We start from the raw sequence: 26,614 nt of genomic DNA, 5'->3' as shown, positions 1-26,614 counted from the left end.
ACCCTTAATTCCAGCTTTACCTTACCTTATTTCTAGGCCTACAGTGGTTGGCATAGTCGATGGTCCTTCTGTCTTTACTGGTGGTGCGGATTGTGGCAACCAGGACACGGTCTTTTTCCGCACCTCTTCCTGAGCCGTCCAATCCGGAATTTTCACATCGGGAATTGGAACCACATTTTTACTCGATCGCCTGATTAATGAAACCGCTGGGTCAGACTCCTCCAATCCTTCAATCTGAACCATAGCCACACTAGGCTGTTTCCTTGCAGCGCGTTCCTGCTTTCTCTGATCGTATTCCATAGCTTCAGTACACTCAGATCGCCAATGACCATCCCCCAAATATAAAAGGCATGTCTTGGGGCGATTAGGATCTCGGCCACCTCTTCCGCGGCCTCGTCCTCCCCCTTGACCCCGTCCTCCTGCTTGACCTTGCAGAGGCGGCTCTAGTGTATGAGCATGAGCCATCGCCAAAGAAGGCTCATGTCCCTGCCCTATCTGTGGTTGTTTCCAGGCAGAAGAGTCCCCTCGTCTCCGACCACCCCGGGCATTGAAATAACATTCCACTGTATTATGAGTATTGGTCGTGCAAATCGCACACCACTTCTGATTCATTGCACATTCTTGAGTAGCATGGCGCGGATTCCGACATTGGGTACACCAGATTTTCTTCTGACTTTTAGCCATTGCATCCGATTCCGTCGATCCGGAGGATACACCTTTCCCGTGACGCTGGGATTTTTTCCGTGGTGTCTCTTCCGATTCTTCTTCCGTGGTGTCTCTTCCGATTCTTTTTCCGAATCGCTATTGCCTAAGTCCGAGGAATCACATCCTGCGGATTCCGACTCCGAACTATCACTGCCACTGTCTTGTGACTTCCGATGAGATTTCTTTCTATCTTTCTTCTTTGACTTCTTTGGATGTTCTGTATCCTCTAAAGCCTCTCCTGCTACTACAGCCCTAGCAATTACAGTATCTAGTGGAGTAGTTACCTTATCCACTGTCGCCATAGCCATTCTGAGATCCTTGTTGAGCCCCCCACAAAAAATAGTCATTCAGTACTTCCGCTTCCGGTCTTTGTGCCTGAGGTACCCTCTGCAAAAGCATCCAAAATTTTGCAGCGTAATCCTCCACTGGCAATGACTTCTGTCGGAGTGTTCGAAGCTTCTCCAAATGTTGAGGGACCGTCTTTTCCATTCGAAACCTTCATAAAAACGCTATGGATCCATCAGCATACGTCTGGAAATGATCATCAGGATATTCGGACAACCATTTCGCAGCTTTCCCTGAGAGTGTAGATTCAAATACTGACTGTTGATGGAGAGAAATCATCACCCCAGGATGATTCAATTCATAAGCTTTATTGAATTGGCGTAAATGTGCATCTGGGTCTTCACTCAAAAGACCTCGAAACGGACTATACTTAATCTGAGGATGAGCCATCACTCCTTGCCCAACTGTTCCTCCTCCCTCCGGAAAAAGCTGACGAGCACTAGGAGGTGGGGACAGTGGCGGAGATACTCCCGGACTGCTTACCGGAGACGGTGGTGGAGCAACCTGTGTGGGTGAGGGTGAACGTACAACAGGAGGACATGACTGACTGCGCGGAGTATGTCTCGCTCGCCGCAACCTCCTACCACGCACTGGGCTTGGTGATGGAGATACAGATTCCTCAATCTGCGGTGAAGAAAAAACAAATTCATCTGAACCGCCTCTCCTCGAAAGTCTTCCTACAATTGGAACCACAGGGTCAGGCGGACCCTGCGACCTAGTGCGCATGCATATTCATCGTAGGCCGTTCATCACGCATCGTGGTCGCCAGATGTAATGGCTATTGCCCACACAGGAGCAATAGGCATTACGGGAATGATTAGCCGCAACTACATTATATGAACTTCAACGCACAGAATGACAAGAGAAGGAAGTACAAAGTACACAGACACAGAACAACCCTTGCTTCATTCATCTGTAATCCAAACACAGAGTACAATAGATGATGCCATGAATATCATAGAGATTGGTTAAGTTATCAAAAGATAGGTATGCCCCTCCGTATACAACCGTTGCTCCAGCGGAGATCGGGAACGGTGCACACACTCCTGTCCCATGATATCCTATGAAGAATTTCCGCTGACGGGAGCAAAGCGAACCCCGAACCCCGACGGCCTCTAAAACACCGGGGACCGAATGGCGTGCCTCGAGCCTGTCATGGTAAAGCAAACAGGGGGCACCACCTAGCTTCAGCGGCTAGGACGCAAACAACACACCACCATAACAAAGTTTTCATCCAAGAGAGATGGATGCTTGGGAGTAATGATGAAAAGGAAAGGGAATGAGATCAAGTGAGAGAGAGAGAGAGAGAGAGAGAGAGAGAGAGAGAGAGAGAGTGAGGGAGGGGGTATAGCGGCTTAGTACTTAGGCATCACAAAAGGATGGCAAATCCGCACACCCTTACACATACACAAGCTCACTACAAAACACAAGACTAGGTGGCGATTCCGCACACCTCACATGGGCAAAACATTGCAAGAAAACATACTCACGAAAACTCAAGCTTTATTTAGAGAATTAGGCGATGAAATGGGGAGCATAGGGTAGGGGAATGAGAAGGGAGAGAGTGGTAGAGCACATGGCGGATAGGTGGGAGTTAATGGTGAAGACTCGCACGAGGATTATGGCCATCATCCTTCATTTAGTTGCCCTTCATCTTCCATAGCCAAGGGTGTAGAGGTCATGCTCAAGACAAGCATGGTGATTGCAGTGATGGTGATGGTGTGGGTGTGTGTGTGTGCACTAGGCACACACAGTGCATAGTGTACTCTTTGGTGATGTTGTGTGTCATTAGTGTGATGGTGACCCCTCTTTATATAGGGGAGGAGGGGGGAGAAATTCTAGAATTTAGAAATGAAAAAAATCATTATCTACATAGGCCATGTGACTGTGGGCCCCACTTGTCTGGCTGTGTGTATATGTGCCAGAACAGCAGTCTCATGAGAGAGAGACTAAGAGAGAGAGATGGGTTGATGAAAAAAAGTGAGAGGTGACATGGAGAATAAAGTAATTACAAGAGAGGAGAGAGGGGAGTGTGTTCAGAGGTGAATCTGTGTGCAGATGTGTGTGAACACAAGAAAAATCAGGTAACCACCGGGTGGGGATGGGTCTGTGGGCACCTTTTTCAGTGAAAGTGAGTGTGTGTGAGTGTGGGGGAGGTTATTTAGCTACAAGACAAGAGACATGGCACCCTTTAGAGAGAGAGGGGGGTATTTGGGTCATGGGATATGATAGGAGAGAGAAGGGGGGGGTGGGGTATACTATTTTGGAAGATAGGGTAAGTTGCATGTGAGTTGGTGCATTATTGGTGAGTTATAATGCATTATTGGTGAGAGGTGGGGTAGCTTGAGGGGAGAGAGAAAGGAGAAAGGACAAGGGGAAGAGAGAGGGAGTTGACCTTTTGAGTGGAGGAGAGGAAAAGGGACACACGGCGGGGCAACAATGAAGAAAAAGGAGGCAAGGTGGGGATGGGCTGCCTCGTAGGCATGAGGTGGCCTATTTTACCTTTCTTATATATTTACATAATCATAATTTATTTTTTCTTACTTTTTTCCAATGCCTTTTATCACTCCCTCCCTAAGAGGGGGTTTTCATGGGGTGGGGACGAGAGAAGAGGGGTATGGGAGCTTGGCTTGTGAAAAGCCCCCATCATTAGCCCTCCCCTTTTGGCTAGAGGCATTCATGTCTCTAGCTCTATTTCTTCTTCCGCTTAGCTATAGGATCCGATATCGAGTTGCCTTCTGAACTAGCCATTCCATTTGGCCATTGGTGAGATTTCTGGGATATTCATGAAATTGCAACAGGTCCGGGTGATAGCCCGTTCCTTGGAATAGTGTCGGTTGATTAAATGGGAAGCCCATGGCTTCCAGAACTTTGTGCAAGTGTCCTCCTGGATCCCAAGTGAAAAATAGGATCATTGTCTGCAGTGTCCTGACAATAAAGTTTGCATGCCAAATTGGACCAAATTTGTAACCATCAGTAGCGAGAGGGGAAATGAGCATCTTGGCTCCTGCAAAGACAGAACTGAAAATTAAGATTCCAAAGAGTGTGCCAAGAATCCACCATGTATGGCCGCCTTGTTGGTGTGGTGAGCTCAAGTTGTCTTTAGAATCCTGCTTACTGCCATGACTAGAAAAAACTGCAAGCATATCATGCTTCTTTTGGGTGTGCTTAAACATGTCAGCTTCCTTTACTGATGCTAATAGCAAGCCACCTACCTTGCGGCTTAAATACAAGCGTAAACCACTTACCTTTCTCCAAAGAGAGGATGCACTATTTGTAAAAAATTGTACCAAATTGCGAATGAGGTCTTTATTCTTGCATTCTATCAGGCTTTTGTCTATCCATGGCTCCTTTGCTCTTATCTCCATGCTAATCTTCTCTCTATATGTTAGAGCATCTAGCCATAGCCATAGGTCTGATGCATCCCATGCAAACACAATGTTGTGTTGTGGAGGAGTTTGGAACATCCTTAAAAGGTTGGCAACATATTGATCATCAAACTTACTTTGAACACCCTCACATAAACTGGAGGCATTACCCATCTCCAAGTTTATAACACCCTTCAGTAGACTAGAGGTATTACCCATCTCTAAGTCTATAACACTACACAATAAAGTCTTGCTCGGCTGCCAAGCCTCTAGAGAAATATCCAACTCCAAACCTTCAGCCATACTTACCTCTTCGTTATGTTCTTCTAGTGAAATTGCCTTGATGCAAGATTCCTTTAGCTTGCAACACTGTTCTTGGTCCATGCTGGTGCACAGGCTTCCGTTTTCAAAGCCCTCCCCTTTGCTTGATATGTTGTCCATCTTCTGCAAAGCCTTGCTAACAGGCTGGTTTTCCTCTTCTCTTGTATCTTTCATGACCTTTGCATTCCTCTTACTCTGACGAGGCCTAATCAACACTTTACACCTTCTTATCCTTACTACCCAATGCTGTCGATTGATCGCTTTGGTGCCTATTTCATTCAAGGTTAAAGATGTACTCACATTCGTAACACAATTTTCTTGACTTACCTCCCCCACATGGGTAGCATCTTTTGATTCTTTAACCTCTTGTTCCACTGCTTGAGTTCTTTGAATAGTCTTCTTACTTGATCCTTCTTCTGTTACACTCATTTTGACCTCTTCTGCAAGACCAATGATACTTGGTGTGTGGGTACCAATTGGTGGTGGGCGTATGATGATTGTAAGTGGTGATTGTGGCAGACGTAGAATTTGTGTTGGTGGGGCTGGTGCTCGGGGTGGGGGTGTTCTTTCTCTAGGGGGTGACAATTGGTTCCTCCTTCCTTCTCTATTATAGTTTTGTTGTGGTTTGGGACAGTAGTACATATCGTGACCATCTTCTCCGTAGTTGTAGCAGTGATACTCCCTGTTTTGTCGTCGTGCTCTTCCAGGGTCTTGATCTCTTTCTTGACTCCTCCCTTGTTGTATTAAGTGGACAGAAAAATTCTGCACTTGGTCAGTAATATGGGCCAACATATCTTGTTGGTCATCTCTTACCCCAAGAACCGGTGGCGGTGGTGGAATGGTGGTTGTCGTAGTTGCTGGTTGACGCGATGTTCCTGCTTCTGTTGACTCGGTTTCTTTGGCTTTCATTCGCAGCTTCTTGTCCTTAAGGTGAGCAATCTCAACGGCTAACTCATACGTAGCCGAGAATCTACCTTTCACCTTCTCCTTGAGAAGCGGCCATAAGCCATGCGTGAACCGATCTTTTTTTAGGAAATCGGGTGCAGCTTCCCCCCTTGCCAGTGACTCAACCCACCGTTCCCATAAATCCACAAATTTGGACTCATAGGTGGCATATTCTAAAAGACCCTCCTGCTTCAAGTCTCTCAACTTGTCCCACAACTTTTCTGAAGTGGTACCTCCCCCAAAGCGCCTCTTAAAAGCGGTTTTTAAGGGTTCCCAGTCATCCTTGGTTCCTTGTGGAAGTGCATTGTACCATGATCTAGCTTCTAGCTTCATGAGATGCTTAAAGATTCTAACCCGGGATTCATCCGTATCTTTGTTGCTCACTACACATGCTACTTCAAAGTCATCTAGGAAGTCTGTTACCAAATCCTCCCCCTTCTTTCCTTTAAATGTTGGAAATGCTACACTTGCCATGATTACTGAGAGAGAGCTAGAAAGACACACTGCTTAACTTGCAAAAGTTTTTTCTTCTTTACAAGGAGGCGTGTATACCCTCTTATACTAGGACATAGATTAAAACTTCAAATGGTACATTGCCTTGTACCAAAGGTAGGACAAATGGTTGATCTGATGCCAGAACCTCAAAAAATCGCTCCCCACCCAGCATGGTGTCAATGACGTGCTGGTAGTGAGCCTTCAAATCCAGTATTACCTTGATTGAGCGTACACGTGTTGGTATGTGTGATCTGTCTTGAGGTAGGTTGTACTGATTCATGTGAAGCTTAGAGGTGCTTAGTCACTGTCCAAGCTTGTGGGAGAGGGTGGTGTTCTTTCTTGAAACAAACTCAGTAGATCCCTAGTTTCTCTAGTGAGAGTGTGAGCCAATGATTCCATTATCTGTGCTGCAGCATCAGGTGCGACTTGAAAACTGACTGTGATAATTACCTCGGTGACTTGAGTTACCCGATTCTCAAAGTAGAATAGTGTTGATTCTCTATTGTGTAGAGCTCCTTCCATTTTGTTGTTGTGGGTTGGTTGTAGGTTGCGGACATGGTTTCGACCTTCTCCTTCTTCTTCTTGGCACTTGGCCTATGTATATCCACTGGGTTTGGCGTGTTGGTTGACTCTCCCACTGCAAATCGATTACCGTTACGCCTGGCACTCGAGCTTCGATGGAGATGCGGAGTTCCTCTAGTTGTGCTTGGAGCTCTTCTTCTTCTGTCGTCCAATTAGCAAATCCTGCTAGCCATTCATCCATTCACAATAGTTTAGGGGTTTCAGTCTTGTAAACTGAAGGGTTTCATGAAAAGATCCTCCGTGGGGGCACCAAATGACGGGAGCAAAGCGAACCCCGAACCCCGACGGCCTCTAAAACACCGGGGACCGAATGGCGCGCCTCGAGCCTGTCATGGTAAAGCAAACAGGGGGCAGCACCTAGCTTCAGCGGCTAGGACGCAAACAACACATCACCATAACAAAGTTTTCATCCAAGAGAGATGGATGCTTGGGAGTAATGATGAAAAGGAAAGGGAATGAGATCAAGTGAGATAGAGAGAGAGAGAGAGAGAGAGAGAGAGAGAGAGAGAGAGAGAGAGAGAGAGAGATAGAGAGAGAGAGAGAGTGAGGGAGGGGGTATAGCGGCTTAGTACTTAGGCATCACAAAAGGATGGCGAATCCGCACACCGTTACACATACACAAGCTCACTCCAAAACACAAGACTAGGTGGCGATTCCGCACACCTCACATGGGCAAAACATTGCAAGAAAACATACTCACAAAACCTCAAGCTTTATTTAGAGAATTAGGCGATGAAATGGGGAGCATAGGGTAGGGGAATGAGAAGGGAGAGAGTGGTAGAGCACATGGCGGATAGGTGGGAGTTGATGGAGAAGACTCTCACGAGGATTATGGCCATCATCCTTCATTTAGTTGCCCTTCATCTTCCATAGCCAAGGGTGTAGAGGTCATGCTCAAGACAAGCATGGTGATTGCGGTGATGGTGATGGTGTGGGTGTGTGTGTGTGCACTAGGCACACACAGTGCATAGTGTACTCTTTGGTGATGTTGTGTGTCATTAGTGTGATGGTGACCCCTCTTTATATAGGGGAGGAGGGGGGAGAAATTCTAGAATTTAGAAATGAAAAAAATCATTATCTACATAGGCCATGTGACTGTGGGCCCCACTTGTCTGGCTGTGTGTATATGTGCCAGAACAGCAGTCTCATGAGAGAGAGACTAAGAGAGAGAGATGGGTTGATGAAAAAAAGTGAGAGGTGACATGGAGAATAAAGTAATTACAAGAGGGGAGAGAGGGGAGTGTGTTCAGAGGTGAATCTGTGTGTAGATGTGTGTGAACACAAGAAAAATCAGGTAACCACCGGGTGGGGATGGGTCTATGGGCACCTTTTTCAGTGAAACTGAGTGTGTGTGAGTGTGGGGGATGTTATTTAGCTACAAGACAAGAGACATGGCACCCTTTAGAGAGAGAGTGGGGGGTATTTGGGTCATGGGATATGATAGGAGAGAGAAGGGGGGGGTGGGGTATACTATTTTGGAAGATAGGGTAAGTTGCATGTGAGTTGGTGCATTATTGGTGAGTTATAATGCATTATTGGTGAGAGGTGGGGTAGCTTGAGGGGAGAGAGAAAGGAGAAAGGACAAGGGGAAGAGAGAGGGGGTTGACCTTTTGAGTGGAGGAGAGGAAAAGGGACACACGGCGGGGCAACAATGAAGAAAAAGGAGGCAAGGTGGGGATGGGCTGCCTTGCAGGCATGAGGTGGCCCATTTTACCTTTCTTATATATTTACATAATCATAATTTATTTTTTCTTACTTTTTTCCAATGCCTTTTATCACTCCCTCCCTAAGAGGGGGTTTTCATGGGGTGGGGACGAGAGAAGAGGGGTATGGGAGCTTGGCTTGTGAAAAGCCCCCATCACCGCTCCGGCCGCCGGATACTGCATGACTCCTGACTCCTGATCCGCAGTGTCTAGACCTTCGCAGGACCACATGTGCGGCTAATGTCGTAACACCTATGTTGCGCCTAGTCCATCTACAGTAATGGTAGAAGGAGATTGGTATATTTTACATCCACCACCAATGGAAGAACGTGTGGCTTATACTACACCTGAGCTTGCACCAATGTACTATGTAGCTATTCAAGGAGTTAGACCTCTGATGGTAAGACCCATGATTAAGCCAAGAACTAAAAACTGTCATAACTGTGGTGCAGATGATCATTGGAAAAATGAATGCCCAGAGCCTGACAAGAACATTAAGCGAGTTGAAGATTTCTATATGCAATGTTGCAAAAAGGGAGGACACTTCCCTGAAGATTGGCCAAAAAATCCTTTAAACAAGGCTAAAATAGTAGTGAACGTAGTCCAAGTGATACCTAGTAGCTCATTGGAGAGTGACGCTATTGTTCCAATCAAGGTAATCACCAAAGCCTAGGCTAAGAAAAAGAAACATAACTCCTCTGATGATTCGGAGAATACTATTTTCTCTCAAAAGACCAAGAGAAGCAGAAGCAAAAGGTATGAGATGAGAAAACAGAAACAAGGGCTGAAATTGAGGAGAAAGAAAAGAAACTATTCTAGGAAAAAGTGAAAGAAACTGGAAGTGAAATCAAGGAAACCACAGTGAAATCTAGAGGATCAATTTTGGTAGACAAAATTTTTGAGCCAATCAATGCAGCCTTGGAAGCTTACCAAGCGGGACTTAAAGCAGTTCAAAACATGAAAAACAAATGGAAAAACTATCCTTCTCCAGTTATGGAAGCAGCTAAGCTTGAAGCTTATCAAAATTTGGTAAGAATTACTCAAGAGATGCTGGAAAAACAAAAACCCAAGCTCAAGAGTATGGAAAAACCTGAGGAGCTTGTGGAAGGAACCAGTAAAGAGAAATCTGAGTGGTGGTAGAACCCTACCTTCTTGAAACTAAAGAGCTAGAACTCATAGTGCCTGACAGTGAAAATACCTTAGATGGAGTTTCATTTGTAGAAGAAGACTGGCCAAGATACTTATGGGAAAAAGTTAGAGAGATTAATGATGGGAGCCTAACTCTGAAGTCAGTTCCTATAAAGGAAGTTTGGTTAGACAATCTACCTCCTGATATGGGCATGGATGTACAATCCTTGTATGGGGATTGCGGATCTGAAGCTTCAGGAATGTCTAAACCAATGATTTTGAAAACACTATCCTATTACTTGGGAGATAACGAAGATGAATCCATAGTGTGTAAAACCTGTCATAGAATTGATATTTTATTATCTATTGCCGCTGACAGGTGGAAAAAGCATCAGCAGATAATGGATTATGCAGAAGGATGTTACATTTTATGTATATTTGATTATTCAAGTGCTCTTTATGAGCTTTGACCAATTATGTCCGACCGGCCAGTTTGTACTCATTTTGGGCATTCAAGAAATCTATAAATAAATGCGTGCAAGAGGGAAATGCTCACTCTTGCACGGGGGGAGATTGCACCCAGTGATCGTGTCTATTCTTCTCCCCTCTCTTCTCTTCTTTCTTGCAATGCCGTCGTAGCACTCCGCTCTAGGAGGTGCGCCTGCACGTGCTCTCTTGCCCTCTCCCGCTCTCTGTCTCTCTCTATTTGTGTTGTGCTCGATTATGGATTTGTGCGAGTTGGCAGGTACGTAGATTTAGTTGTTTATGTCTTGCTATGTGCTATCTTTGAGTATTTTGCAAGGCAGCCAGGCTTCCGGCTGAAGCAATGATATTAGAGATTAGGCTACGCTCCAAGACTAATGATTATGATCGATAAGCAGCAGCTAAGTATTTTTCTTTCTTGTGTTTGTAGATTCCATGAATTGCTTCACTTTGTACTGATTAATGTTGATTGTATGATATAATTAGTGAATTTTTGAAATTAAAATAGAGCCCCTTCTTTATCTCCATAATTTAGTGCTTGTTAATTTAGTGCTTGCCTACCATCTCACTGTCAATCTGCAAGACTTGCATGCATTTTTGCCTTAGCATGGCCACCAATAGCAGCATTGAACCCTCCTAGCCACACCTAATCAGGGTGCATGCAACCCTGAAAATCCTCTCTCTCTCTCTCTCTCTCTCTCTCTCTCTCTCTCTCTCTCTTCAGTCGTCGTCCCACTCTCCATCTCTCTCTTGCATTGGTGTGGTAGATGGGTACCACCATTCCAGTCGTCAGCCAAACATTGGCGCTGATAACTGCATGAAGTAGCCAACACACCCACCAACCAACCCTCTCTCTCTCTCTCTCTCTCTCTCTCTCTCTCTCTATCTATCTATCTCTCTCTCTCTCTCTCTCTCTCTCTCTCTCTCTCCGTCTCTCTCTCAGTTTCCTGCAGCGCTCCAGTAAGCACCTCATACCCTGACCCCTCGCATGGCGTGATGGCAACCACCACAGAAAAAGGAAAAAAAAAGGGGCGGCTGGCATTGACCGCTACCATAGTGTCATTTCTCTCTCTCCCCTCTCATGATCTTTCTCTCTCTCTCTCTCTAGGCGCCAACCACCCTCGATCTCTCTCCATCACTCCTTGCAACCGCCAGTTCCAACTTCCACTACCTCTCTCTTTCTTACCAGGACGACCACCCACTCTCCATGCAACGGTTCTCTCTCCCTTCGGCCTCCACCGCATCCCCCTTCTATATCACTCTCTCTCTCTCTCTCTCTCTCTCTCTCACACACACACACACACACACACACACACACACACACACACACACACACACACACACACACACACACACACACACACACACACACACACACACACACACACACACACACACTCACACACACCCAGACCAAGAGGGCACGGTGCCACTCAGAGAGTTGGCGAAGAAGGCCAAGTATCTTAGTTGAGAGCAGCTTGCTAGCTATTGAGGGACGCTGCTCGCTGAGATTATTATTTTGCAGGAAGAGGGATTTCAATTTGGAAATGCTCCGGAAGGTGTGTGGAATCCCACCGTGTAGACCGTTGTAGCTCACGTCTAGAATCTGCAAGCTAGAGAGACTTCCCAAAGATTCGGGGATGGGACTGTTAAAGGAGTTAAGGGACAAATCCAGAATTGTGAGGTAGGAGCATAAGGCTAAGGCTGCAGAGATGGAGCCAGCAAAGTAGTTTCCGAACAGATTGAGGGAAGCAAGGCCTTGAAGAGAGGCAAGGGAAGGGCCAGAGGCTGTGCCATGCAGGACGAGGTCTGGCAGGGAGATGGACGAGACCTTGGAGGTGTGTGGAAGGCAAGTTATGCCGTACCAATGGCAACTGTTGTTGGCGAGGGAAATGCTCCAGCCCATGAGGGCATGATAGGATCTCTTGTACTAGCCCATGAGGGCATGACAGGGATCTCTTGTAATGGCCTGCTTCAAGTGATGCATTAGATGCGACGGTATATTGAAGCGATTGGTACATTGACAAACCACACATCCAAAGCTAGTACAAAATGTTATATGCTCCTATCTACAAATAGACAATAAAATCACTCTCTAAATAGACAATAAATGTGGCTTCATATCTCATAGTATACTGAGCGATGCTATACTGTGATATAGCTTTATCTTGGTACCTGTATCCTGGCCTCTGCTCGTATCCCTATCCCTTTACTCCCCGCCACCCTCAATTACATTGCCAATACACCCCATCAACAACTGCAATCTGGCTAGATAATAATATATCCACAAATCTAACTAAAGCACTGTGAGGAACATTAACGAATGAGACTAATTTCGATGGGTAACAACACAAATTTACGTAGCAAGTGTTTCGAACACAATGGATTATATCACACTATTTGCAGAGACTTTATTTTACTGAAGATTTTTATGGTATTTTGTTGGTACGTAGCACAATATTTTAAACACCTTTACGATTTGTAGGAATGCTATTAGCATTTTATATTCAGTTGGTTAATGCTAGCACAAGTTAGTACAAAATGTTCTATGCTCATACTCCTACTGCGAGCTTGCTCGGTAACCACTTTTTGCAACTTCATCTAATTACGACCCGGCTCTATTGCATCGATCAACATTGTCAAATATCCTGCATTCTTAATTAGGGACTTAAAATTTGTTAGACTTCTCAAACTGTGAAGATTTTCTAGGTTTTCTCCTTTTCGATTAGCTCATTGTTACATTTTACTAGTTGCTGTACATTAGCGCTGCTCCACATCATTATGTTTAGTTCCTTTACCACAATTTTAAGGAAATAAACGTATCTGTCTTGCTTGACCATAATCAAATGATTTTTATCATGATCTTCATTTTTTTTTTGTTACATTCATCTAAGGATTCACAAAAACCTATCAATGCGAGGACATCAGATAAGTGATCTCTTTACTTTGCAAACTCATTTTCTTTTCCAGCTACAGTAATCATATCCTAACCATATTTTATCCGATTTCATGATACCCCCCCCTACCCTGTTATCCAACCTTCCTATTTCCTGCTTGCCTATACTAACTGTGTCATACAAGCTTGTGCCAAACTCCTGGCTGTGTTTACTAATACCATTCCAAAAACAACACAACTGCTGGATTTGGACTTATATTGTGGAATTGGATTGGGATTTGGTATTTGGTGATTATTTAGCAATTTTTATGTGATGAGACTTGAAATTATGAGATTGATGATGAGCGTGACCAATGATATCCTGATTCATCAGGGTATGACATATACTGCTTATTCTAGTGGTATGGGACACTAGAATAGGTAGTATGTGGATGACGACAGGCATAAGCAATATTGTCTAATTTTATGAATCTTGTTACTATTTGATACAAATTTCTAATCATTGTTTTTGACAAGTATTGTTTGCAGTTTTTTATCTTCGCAACTGAGAACAATCGCTTTCCAAAGGAGAGGTATTCATAGAATTGATATTTTATTATCTATTGCAGCTGACAGGTGGCAAAAGCATCAGTAGATAATGGATTATGCAGAAGGATGTTACATTTTATGTATATTTGATTATTCAAGTGCTCTTTATGAGCTTTGGCCAATTATGTCCGGCCGGCCAGTTTGTGCTCATTTTGGGCATTCAAGAAATCTATAAATAAATGCGTGCAAGAGGGAAATGCTCACTCTTGCACGGGGGGAGATTGCATCCAGTGCTCGTGTCTATTCTTCTCCCCTCTCTTCTCTTCTTTCTCGCCGTGCCGTTGTGACGTGTTTTTACGGAATGATGCAAGCCACCCCAAAGAATTTGGAAAGGGTTTTTTAATGCTTTTGGGTCCCTTATATGTAAATAAAGCATGCTTGTACAAAGTGTACAAAGGTGGTGTGTGCCAGCTGTCTCTACGCATGCGGGCCAGTTGTGCGGGGTGCATAGTTTTGCTGTTTTTGTACATAGACGTGTTGAGACTTGAAAGAGTCACTTAGTACTTGAAAAATATGAACAAAACTGAGTTTTTATCAGCTTGAGGTCTTGAGTGAGTGGGGGATTTGACAGAGGAAGATCTAGCAACAAGAAGCCCTGATTGCCGCGAGGGATAGAGGCGTTTGGGAGTAGAGCAGCCTGTCTTGCTAGTCGAGGGCCCGATGTGGTGAGTTGAGAGTGTGTCTCTCCTCAATGGGCTGATGAAAGTGGGTGCTTAGCTCTGCATATTGACCTCTCTTCATCTTGTTTTGAGGTATGGTGGCTATGGTGTGTGCAGGTCCTTCTGGTGCAGCTAGTCGAGGGTAAACTATGTGCTGCAATGCCTTGCTTGTACATATATCAAAGGGCAAGTTTTCCCCCAAGTTTTCCATCACCTTTTTTGATTTTTTTTGCTGAACTTTGTGGATTTTCAAATTAAGCTTAATTTGAGTGGGTTTTGGTCAAGCTATGTGTATATATGGGAGCGCCTATGGAAGCCCTACTAGCACATGGAAGGGCGTTTGAAAAGAAGTGAAGCTCTTTGAGTTATGGTCAAAAGTGCAGAGATTTCCATGGTTTTTTTCTCACTGTTTTCCTTGATTTTATTGCTTCCTTGGTGTCTTTGAGTGCAATGGAGTGTAGTGGGAGTTGTAGCGGTGTAGAGGGAAGCTAGTCGGAGCTAGTCGAGTCTAGTCGAGGTTGAGTGTGTGTGAAATTGAGAAAATTAGTGAGAGAAGATCAGCCCATATTATCTCAAGAGAGCTATACTCTTCATCCTCTTTTCTTGGTGTTGGTTTGAGGTGTTGTAGAGGCCATCCCCCCAATCCTTCACACCGTCGTAGCACTCCGCTCTAGGAGGTGCACCAGCACGCGCTCTCTTGCCCCCTCCCGCTCTCTGTCTCTCTCTATTTGTGTTGTGCTCGATTATGGATTTGTGCGAGTCGACAGGTACATAGATTTAGTCATTTATGTCTTGCTATGTGCTATCTTCAAGTATTTTGCAGGGCAGCCAGGCTTCTGGCTATAGCAAAACCACTCAGCTAAAAAGAGCGGAATAGACCGTGGAGGTAGACAACATCCATTCAATCATGTCTACAACCATTCAATGCACTCTTACTTTAGGAGAACTGTTAAAAATCAGACCATATTGATGGAATGATCTATAAAAAACTCTAGAGAAGGTGGGGATAATAGGGCTAATCGTGAAAAGTTTGGAGAAGTTGAAACACGAAATGAATAACAAAGAGATTCGATCCGTTCCAATGAACAAAGTCAGAGAATACTACGGAGGGGAAGAAGGAAACACAACACTTCCCGTGAGATATAATGATATAGAAACCATGGAAATGTTGGATAGTGGGGCAGGCATAGCCATAGCCATAAGAACAATATGGGAATCATGGGAAAAACTAGCCATTAGACAAACTCAAATGAAATTGCAATTGGCTAATGGACACATTGAAAAACCCTTAGGACTGCTTGATAAAGTGATAATTAATTCCTATGGGCTTGATTATCAACACACTTTTGCAATAGTGGAATTTGGAAAGAACCTTAATTATGAAATCATCTTGGGAAGACCTTTCATGTGACAAGTACAACTCATCCAGGATTGGGAAACAATTACCTGTACTTGAAGCAAGTGGGGTCAATAACAAGGGTTAATATAAAAGATCACACTTATAGAGATGTCATGAAAATGCCCATATAAGAATTTGACTCAGTCTCTTCGGCTGAAATTAAGCTTCCATCTTGGTTGAACAAGGACACACCTATTTGGATGTGCGGAGCCTCAGAAAATGGGAGCTTAAAACGAGAAGAATGTATGTTAGAAAGGGATTGCACAGATGAAGCCTATGTACCTGAACCCTTTCCAGAGCATTTGTTTGAGCCACTTGAGTGGACTCAAATTTTAGCAACAATGGATGTATGTGTAAATATGTCTATGCCTACTCAATTTTGCAATGAGGACGGCTATGACATAATTCCCATACAAATGATCTCAACTCTTCACATTGAAGAAAAAGGAGGGGAGGAAAAGTTTTTTGACTTTTCAAACCAGAAACCGAGAAGGCAGAAATGGTATAGAAGAAAAAGAGACACGAGAAACTTGAAATCTAGACCTATGCCATAAATCTCCAGTAGAACACATTTTCTGATGCAAATAGACGCACATGATTGTGTCAAAGACAAAATCACTGGTAGATATCCTTTAAACAAAAAGTAGGAAATATAAAAACCATTGAGAAAAACAAGACAGGAAACTCAAGCAAAACTTAAATACTAGAACAATGGTTCAACCATGACACGATTTGAATGGAGAAAGAAGTATCAAGAGTTGAAGAAATCTCTAAAGGAGATATTGAGGCAGTCCGGGGCGGGCAACAAGAGAGACGACCTCTAACACCCCTCAAGGCTCCCGTGCTGCTCAATTGGGGCTGGGGGAGCCACAAGCATAATTAAACAACAAACCCACATCCAAACCCAAACAAGATAGGGGCACCGCCTAGTTATGGTATGCGAACTAGGACGCAAGAGAGATTTTGTCACAACCAAGAAGATACACCACAAAACACACATAAGCAAACTCACACCAAGACATACACAAAATGGACCAGAGAGAGCTAGAGTAAAGGGAAGAGAGATAGGAATGGATCTTGCGTAATACCTTATTTGTGACTTGCAAATGGAGATGGTTCATTATGATGCTATCATAGATCTTGTACAAAACTAACTCAATGCTTAGTGAATGCTAAACATTGCCAACACACTCACTGTCATAATAATCAATATCTAATTCTCCTAAATGATTTTCTCATATTAAACTGATCATTTAATGTGGGGAAGTGCCAAGGGAGAAAAAGCTAGAATATTGGTTAAGTTAGCAGACCGGCCACAGTAGGGATCCAAAGGAGGGAAAATAGGGATCCAAAGGGGGGGCCATCTGCAAAAGAGCTATGTGAAACAATGGGCCAAAAAGACCCTAAGGTTCAGCCCATTAAGACTTCCAAAATGCTAAGGTTCCAAAATTCAAAGGTTGTGTCCAAAGGTCAACCCTAGGGAAAATTGGATGCTTAGTGTGTGCCCTAAAAAGTCTTTGCATATCCCTACATGGGAGGGGGCGAGCCCCAAAGCTAGGGGATGAGAGAGAAAGCCACACACACACACACACAGGCTCCCTTTACACAAAGGGAATGAGGGACACATGTCAGCTCCCTAGGCCAGATGCCCACAAGGTGTGCCCAATTCCTATTGGAAGACCCTTGAAGTGGACCAATGAGAATTAAGCTAGAGTAAATCTAGTTTAATTAATTTAAAAACATTTAATAAAAGAAACCAATAAGAATTAAGTGTCCTAGAAGACTATTGGGCAGTCTCCCAAGGGGTCCAATGAGCATTCAGGAGCCCCATGGCTTGCCTGATTCCTATTGGCCAGGAGGCAAAGGGGTCCAATGAGAGTTTAGTTTAATTATTTAATTACCTAAAGCTCTCACAAAAGGGGAAAGGGGGACACATGTCAGAAGGCTATCACTTATGCTGCTTAATCCCTATTGGCTTGACCTGGGGAGGTCCAATGAGGCAAAAGCCAGACTTACTTAGCAGCTAGGGCTCGCCCAAGAGAGAGGGGGGGCTGATTTTTGCTTGGCATTGACACACACACTCTCACACTTGACCATGTGTGAAGGAAAAATACTCTATCTCCTCCCAAGCTTTAATGGAGAGCTCATCACCTACTCCAAGCTTGTGAGATAGAAGCCTACATCAACACTCTCTTGGCATGTGGATGCAAATCCAACCAAGGGCCAAGCTTCAATGCATGCTCATCTTCTCTACCAAGCTAATTACTAAGCTAAGCTATGCTAATATGAGTGATTATGTGAGGAGATGTACTTCTTTCTCGTAAGATACTTCTTTTTCCTCTCAATCTACTCTCATACCCTGCTAGCTCTCACCATCTTCGAAGGTGTGTGAGGTCTTGGGTCTGAGAACGGGGATAATTCAAGTTGTGTTTGATTAAGTGTTTTGCTTGGTGTATGAAGCTTCCATCTTCATTGCACTAGCTAGTCTTGAAGGAACACAAAGAATTGTATTGTACAATGTCTCTCTTGATGGGAGAAACCATAATACAAAGCCTTTTGGAGGGGGGACCGGCTCCATGCAAATCCGGTCCTCAACTGTTGTCAATAGCTTAATTGCTCTCTCTTTTGAAAGTATTGTCGATGCTATCTAACTAGGTGTTATGCTTTATGTTGCTCTCTCCACCCAAGCACTCTTGTAAATCTCATTAAGAATCAACTCTAATGAAATGCCCACTATGTTCATGCTAAATTCCGCTACACAAAAGATTTTAGGCCATTAAATGTTACACTCACACTGTCTTAGGGTGTGGGAGACCTTTCAGCACAATACCATCTTACAATGGACACAAAATTGACAATGAAAAACACACTAAAACACTTTCTAAAACAAGATCAAATGATAGAAACTCAAAATATATAAGTCACCTTGAATTCACTAAACCGTACGGTACAAGTGAGAGGACAGATTTGAACGTCGAATCACGCCTTAATGCACCAAACCTCAATTTATTGATGATGGAGGAACATATACAATAGTGGTTTTGAGATTTTGAACTCACACTCTCTGACTTGCAATGTGTAGCTTGAAAGCTTCTCTCACACCAAGAGTGAAGCTCACAAAGTGGTTGCTACGCCTAAGTGTCTCCTCACGCATAGAGTGTTGGGGTGTTGTGTGAGATATTGCAAGTTCTTTTACAAGAAGGACAGGGGCCTATTTATAGGATGGAGACCCTCATTAAGATTATTTGGAAATCCTAATTTACAAGCTAACAAATCAGGATTATGATTCTTTTTAATATCAAAACATTGCGGGCCTTCTTTGTCTGCTTGAATCATGGATGTGGGCTCAAAAGAGAGCATTATTGATGGTAGATAAGGTGAAAGTAGAGTTTTAAGGAGAGAGAGAGAGAGAGAGAGAGAGAGAGAGAGAGAGAGAGAGAGAGAGAGAGAGTTACTATGCACATGTCATGAGGTGAGGTGTCTTTTATGGTTAGGTCAATGGCTATTTTTTTTATTAGTATGTTAGTGGTTAGTGTTGGTAATCACTAGAAAGTTAATGATATATTTACAATGGGTAGAATGAGGTGGATGGCTGAAGTAAGATGGTTGAATGAAGTGAGGAAATCCTTGTGATGGTGAAGCTTGAAGAAGTTTTTGACTTACTTGTGTAGGTTCTCAAAATGACTATCGATCCTCTTCTTCTTCTTCTCTTCTTTATGCCACCGCCGCCAACGTTGATTATCACAATGAAAATGAAAATTCGGTTGATGAGATCTCTCAATTTTCAGAGGTTAAGCATGGTTTACATGTTGAATTTTATGTATATAGAGAAGGGGTAAGATGGAATTGTACTTTGGAAGTAATAGAGAGCAGCATAGAGATGGTGTATGAACTAGTAGAGCTCATATGAGAGCTATGGAAGTAAGAGGGAAGGTTAATGGTGAAGAAGGTGAGAAAAACCATTGAAGGTGTAGGTTTTGAGTGAGGGATTGAGAGGAATGTGTGTGTGTGTGTAGAAGTGTGGAAAGAGGTGAGAGAAGACTATGGGCTACTTGTGAGAAAAGTGGGCAGATTAGGGTCCACTCAAAAAATCATACCTCACCGGTGGTAGCTCCAGAAATTATGAACATTTTTAAGATGATTATTCAGCTCTTGGTCCACATTCTGTCTACCAACCACCACTTCAAATTTGAAGGGGAGATGGATATAAAAAATCCCACTAAAATGCCTATTTTTCTTCACAAAAAAAAGTCTTCAGTGCCCCCCTTTAGTTGAATTTTCATATGGCTCCAAAGGTGAGCCCCTCCTTGCATGAGAGCATGACCTAATTGATTCTTAGGGGTTTGAAAATGTGCATCGTTGTGGATTATACATAAATATAATATATGGATATGATGGAAAAAATAGGCTAGTATATATAAACAATTCATGGAATCTAGATTAGTGTGGGCTATATATATAAAAATAAATATATGAAAACATAGGGAATCAAATGAGGAGGTCCCTCATTTGTTTTTATTGATGTATTTTCATTTACAAGAGGTAAGAAGAAATACCTGTAGAAAATAGAAATTTAGTGAAAGGCAATGTGACTGATGGTAGAAGATATTTTTGAGGTTTTTCCTTGGAGTGGATTCACACCAAAAATAAGAGAAGCTTGCATGAAATGATTTTTTATAGAATACATAGGTAAGAAAGATTATGGTAATGGTGAGTAAATGTACATAGCATACTTAGGAAAAATAACGCACACCTAGGTATAAATATTTAAATAAATACCAAAATAATTATGAAAATTCCCTATATTTAGGCCCTATATATAATGAAATATTTACACACAAATGGTCCATAATATATTTTACTTTTTTTATTTTATTTACTTTTTTGGATCAACTAACCCAATGACTAGCTAGCTGAGATTTCTAAGGAGATGTGGGAAAAATCTTCTAACTCACACATGCCTATGTGCAATGAAAAGGTAGGGATAGCCACAGTGTTTGGCTGATTTTGGTAGGGTGAGGTAGCTCACTATGGAAATTTTGAATTGCCAAACAATGGCCATCATTGGCCCTCCCCCAGGATGATGGTATATTCCTGTACCATCATAAAGTATCTTTTCCAAAGAGAGTGCTTCTGAGTCCTTGACAAGATTTTCATTGTCCGGTGCCTTGGCATTTTGGCCCCAGTTACACTCATGCTTCATGCAACAATACTTACATGAGATAGTCGCTCTTTGAAAGTTCTTTGGTAGATCCTTTGATAGAAGGCGACTCAAATAGGGCTTCAGGCGATACGCGTTTACCTTCCTGGAGTGCTCTTTACCATTCAAGTCCATAACCTGATAATAACTTGAATTGAAAGCCTTCTTGACTATGTATGGTCCCTGCCATCTAGTTTCAAGCTTGGCATCAAAACAATTGTCAAGTCGATTGTCATACCTTAGCACAAGCTCTCCTTCCTTGATGCCTTTGTCCTTGAGTTTCTTGTCAAGCTTCTCCTTTTCTTGTGTAGCTTTTCCTTTGTAGCACTCATAAACTGCTTCTCTTTTACACTCAAGCTCCACTAGTGTAAGAAGTCGATCCATCCATACCTCTTGATCATCTTGTGCACCTCTGCCATGAAGCCGTATTGTTGGGATGTTGAGCTCAATAGGCTGCGAAACCTCTTGACTATAGACCAAGTGAAATGGTGTGAACTCCATGGCTTCCCTAAATGTGGTTCGATATACCCACAAGGCACCATCCAAGAAGTCATCCCACAACTTTGTCTTGTTTTGCACCATCTTTCTAATGATGCCTGCATTGACACCATTAGCCTTTTCCACCAAACCATTTGACTGTGGGTAGTAGGGTGTGCTATAACGATGTAGAATGTGAAGCTCTTCACAACTTCTGTGAGTAAACCCTTCTTGAACCCTGGACCATTATCCGAAACAATATTTAGAGGTGTGCCAAATATACAACAAATATTAGTGTAGACAAACCTGCTCACTATTTTCCCATTTACCCTTGCCACACTTTGAGCCTCTACCCACTTAGTCATGTAGTCTACAACCACTAGAATGTAGAGTTTACCATTCTTTGTTCTAGGCAGAGGACCCATAGCATCAATGCCCCACTTTTTCAAAGGGTCCATTTGCAAGAACTATTTGCCTTGGGCCATGCACCAACCTTTTATTTCTATTTACCTGACAGTTGTGACAGCTTTTACACCAATGTTAGACATCCACATGAAAGCTTGGCCAAACATATCTTGTAAGCAAAATCTTCTTCATGGAATTCTTGGGCAAAATGACCGCCACATGCCTCTTCATGCAAACCTTTTAGAATGGCTGGAATTTCCTTGATAGTTGGTACTCTTTTGCACACTTGATCCTTACCTCTTTGATAGAGGGAGCCTTCTAGGAAGAGATAGAAACTTGCCTTCTTCATGAGTCTCCTCTTTTGAGCTTTTGTGAAGTCTTGTGGAAACTCGCCCTCCAAAATGTAGCCAATAATGGGAGCCAATGACTCCAATCCCTGGTATCTTGATTGCTTGATAACTGTTGCCACCATGATGACCTACACTTGTTTCTCAATAGATGTAACTGCTTGTTGTACAAGTAAATCGGTATCTTCATTTTGTTTCCTAGGAATATGATATAGTTTCACTTCTTCAAACTAATTAAACAACCTATGAATGGCATGAAATTTTGTCCTTAAGCTTTCATTCTTGCATGCCCAAATGCCTAAAATCTGTTTCACAATGAGAAGTGCATCCCCCTTTACCATGAGACGCTGTATACCTTGGCCAATGCACATCTTCAAACCATGAAGTAGTGTGTTGTATTCTGGTTCATTGTTGCTAGTTGAACTTGGTAGATTGACCTTCTCTTTCATGACCACCTCTCCACTTGGGTTGAGCAATACTAGCCCTCCCCCTGCTTTTCCCGTGACTCGTCAAAAAGCTCCATCAAAGAGAAAGGTAAAATAATTAGGAATACTTTTTGGTGGTGGCAATGGTAGGGTCTTTACTTCAGGAACCTTAATCTCCTTTTCATGCACCCTATAAGTGAGAATCCCTGTCAATTGTGCACACACACTATCTTCTACCTTGAAAGAGTATTGAAACTCTTGCAACTCCATAATCCACTTTGAGATTCTAGTACTAAGATTCATTTGAGATGACACCCAAGGGAAAAAATTTTCTGCAGTGAGAATTACAAAAGGTTTTGGTAGCAAGTAGGATCTAAACTTTCTCACCGCAAACATGAGAGAAAGCATCATGAGTTCTATCTCCGTGTAGCCTCTCTCCAAGGCATTCATGACCCTACTAGCAAAATAGATGGGTCGCATCCTGGTACTGTGGGCATCTTGTTGTAGAAAAACAACACCAATTGTTTCTCTCCCAACACTAGAGTTAACAAAGAATGTGTACTCCCAACAAGGAGGCATGAGTGTTGGTAGCTCTAATAGAATGACTTTGATGTTACAAAAATATTCTTCAATCTCATCATACCAAACAAAATCAACTTGTTGTGTCAACTTTTGTAAAGGGTGAAGTAACTCTAAGGCTAAGTGAATGAAGCGTGACATACACTTCACCTTTTGAATGAATGAGATGACCTCCTTAAGACTCTTTGGTGACGGTAACTCAACAAGAGCCCTTGACTTTGAAGGATCCACCTCGATACCTTTGTAAGAAACTTTATGACCAAGCAAGATCACTTCATCCTCACCTATGTGACACTTGTCGGGGTTGAGTTGACCTCCCATGTCGTAGAGTTTCTTCAAACCCTCTTCTACCTTTTGTAGATGCAATGATTTTGAGCTATAAATTCAAAAGTTATCAATAAAAACCCTAATGGACTTTCCAAAGAATGCTTGAAACACCATGTTCATGAAGCATTGTAAGGTTGCAGGAGCAATTGTCAAGCCAAATGGCATGACTCTGAAACAACCCCAAGGAGTGATGAAGGTTGTTTTCAACCGATCCTCCAATGTGATACCTATTTGAAAGTAACCCAAGTAGCCATCACACACAATGTACTTCTCATGACTAGCTACCTCATTTAGTATCTCATCCTGAAATGGAAGGGGAAAGTGATCCCTTTTTGTTGCCTCATTGAGTGGACTGTAATCCACACACACCCTCCACACTTGCCATTTTTCTTGGGAGTGACAACAATGGGAGAGACCCACTCTGAATCCTTCACTGGATGAATGAAACCTACTGCTAGAAGCTTACTTACCTCCTTGAGTAAAGCCTGCTCCTTGATGACTCCTAGCCTTTGTAGCTTTTGAGCTTTAGGTTTGGCCTCTGGCTTTAGCTCAATCTTGTGTTGAACATCATCTACTCCATGCACGTCGGTGTAGTCTTTAGCAAAAAGCTTAGGAAATTTCCTTAACACACCTTTGAACTCCTCTTTTTCATCCTTTGTAAGTGTTCTAGACAACATACCTTCTAACATTCCTTCATCTTCCACATTTTGGTTCTCTTGGGAACCTACCTCCTCCAAACCTTGACAAGTGGTCTCTTGGTTGGTTGTCTTAAACCTTACCCCCATGACTTCGATGGGAGACTCCTCTTCAATAATGATGCCACTACTTTCTTCTTCTGAAGTGTTATCGGTCCAATCTTCTTCCGTCTCACTTTGAGATGATTCTTCATGGAGCTCCTCTTGGCGTTGCTCCTTCATGTCAAAGACAACCTTCTTATGATTGTTATTCCTGCAAATTCATTTTCCACTCTCCCAATCCTGCAAAGCTTGCATTTTTATTAGCCACGGTCTTCCTAGGATAAATGGATAACCACTTCCCTTGGTCGACATAACATAAAAATCCACCGCCTTCTTAATACCAAAGGCCTCTACAAAGACATTTTTACAAATGCCTACACACCTAGCCTTGCTATTGTTTGCCATTTTGACTTTGATTTCAGGTGTCTCATGGATGTGCATGCCTAGTCTTTGCATGAGTCCCTCTGTCATGATGCAAATTTGTGCACCCCCATCCACTAGACCTTTCCTAACCAATCTTCCTTTGATGTAACAATCTAGCACAGGTGTAATATCCTCATTCATTTTAGCCCTGAGGGATTCACCATGGAAAACTTACCGCACCACGTAAGTGTAGGGGAGGGGTTTTTTTTACAAGTTACATAAGCGTATAAGTCAGGGGCAAGCCCCGAATAATTTATCCCCCAAGCTTAAAAATAAGGGAGGGGGGTATCATATTTATGTGGGAGGGGGGACCTAAACCGGGTTGATTACTTGTAACGATTGGTCGCCGATGTGAACTAGAACTCATATGAATTTAGGGGATTTTTTTAATTAGGTCACACCTCAAATTCTGCATCAAGCCGGTCGTAGATAAGGGCTGATTTGAAGCAGGTCAAGGGTTGATTTACACCAGCTTTGGATGGGTCAGAATTGGACAAGTAGCCAGAGTGCAGGTTGATTGGGCACATAGCTTGAAAGTAAAACTAAGACACATTGAGGATACATCTAGTTATCAATAGAAGTGGTTCCTTAGTACGTTGCCAATCACTATTCTACACACTCTTTGACTAGTTTTACTCAGTTAGACAATGCGAGACCTAAATTTCATATGTAAGATAGGGGTATGATAGTTTTCTTCCTTGGTTGTCGTATAAGAGTAAAAAGAGGGGTAATATTCCCTAATATGAGTCGTATATAGGGGTTTTATCAAAGTTGTCCTCTCGCAGGTGGCGTCCCATTTTGAAGTGAATCCCCCGGGATTTTAGCTTGTGCAATTTTTATAATAGGCACACTCTCTTTTACCTTTCTCCTAGTGCTAACTACCCTTGTTAAATCCCTCCTAACTTGTGGACATAATGCAAGAAATCGAGGCCATGAGATATTAGGACCCTTACCTCTCATGTCTTCCAACAAGTTGTACGGAGCCATACCATGTCCAAGAGGGAAGTCTTGGAGGTTGATACGACGTCGCGTCCTCTTGGTTTCCTTGGTCTCCTTTTCCTTATTTTTTCGTCCATGATCACTTTGTGACGTGACTCCTTCTTTCTCCTTACCTTTTCCATGGCCACACTTAATGCCATTTGCTTCCATGTCCACCTCATTGGAATTTGTCACCTCTACCACATGCACATTTGGGTCTGGCAAAGGCGGAACTCCTTCCACTCCTTGTGGAGGTGGTCTTGCTCCATTTGGCGTTTCTAGAAGCCGTGGTTGTTGACTAGATCCTTCACCTGCATTCATCACTGGATAATTCACGTTAGGTCTCCCTGGCTTCCCACGGGGCCAAGGATAATTATACATCCCATGTCCAGACTCTTCGCAATTCCAAAATTTCAAGACTCTCCTAGGTCGTGGATCTTGCTCTTCAGACTTCTTTGCTTATCCCTTTGGACCTACAGCTTGTGCAAGGTGGATTGACAAGTTGCTTAAGGATTCATTTAACTTTTCAATTACCTCCACTGTTACCTCAAGAATTTCTCTAGATATTGATGCTTGCAATTTTCCCTTAGGTCTAGGACCCTCTATTGGAACCTCTCCCCTGAGGCACTTGAGTTTTCTATACTTCTCAATAGCCCTAGTTTCAGCTGCATCAAAGGTAGCAGGTGCACCTGCCTCACCTTTTATCTTGAGTGTGGAAAAGAGACCGGCTATGAACCTCTCCTTGTTTAGGAACTCTGCACCATCACCAGGGTTAGCAACATTTCTCACCCATACAGCCCAAAGACGTTGAAACTCTTGTTTATACATGTAGTAGTCATCTAAGTCTTTTTCTTTGTGAGAAACTCAAGCAAAGAGTCAAACCAAGTGCTAACATCTTTCCTAAGGACCACCTCAAACATTTCTACACGTTCTTGATCAGTTACTATCCTCTTGATATGGCAAGACATCTTGAAATTTGCTAAACATAATTATGCATCCTTTCTAGGCTCTCCAAAGAAAAGAGATACCTGGACATTTGGCGTTGGGCCTCCATTGAATCAATTTCAAAGTGACAACATGTTTTTGTTTTTCTTTCTTA

The sequence above is a fragment of the Adiantum capillus-veneris genome, chromosome 21 (genome assembly GCF_014529385.1).
Source record: "Adiantum capillus-veneris isolate H3 chromosome 21, ASM1452938v2, whole genome shotgun sequence".
In the NCBI taxonomy this organism is placed as follows: Eukaryota; Viridiplantae; Streptophyta; class Polypodiopsida; order Polypodiales; family Pteridaceae; genus Adiantum; species Adiantum capillus-veneris.
Note: the sequence above shows the minus strand (reverse complement) of the source record.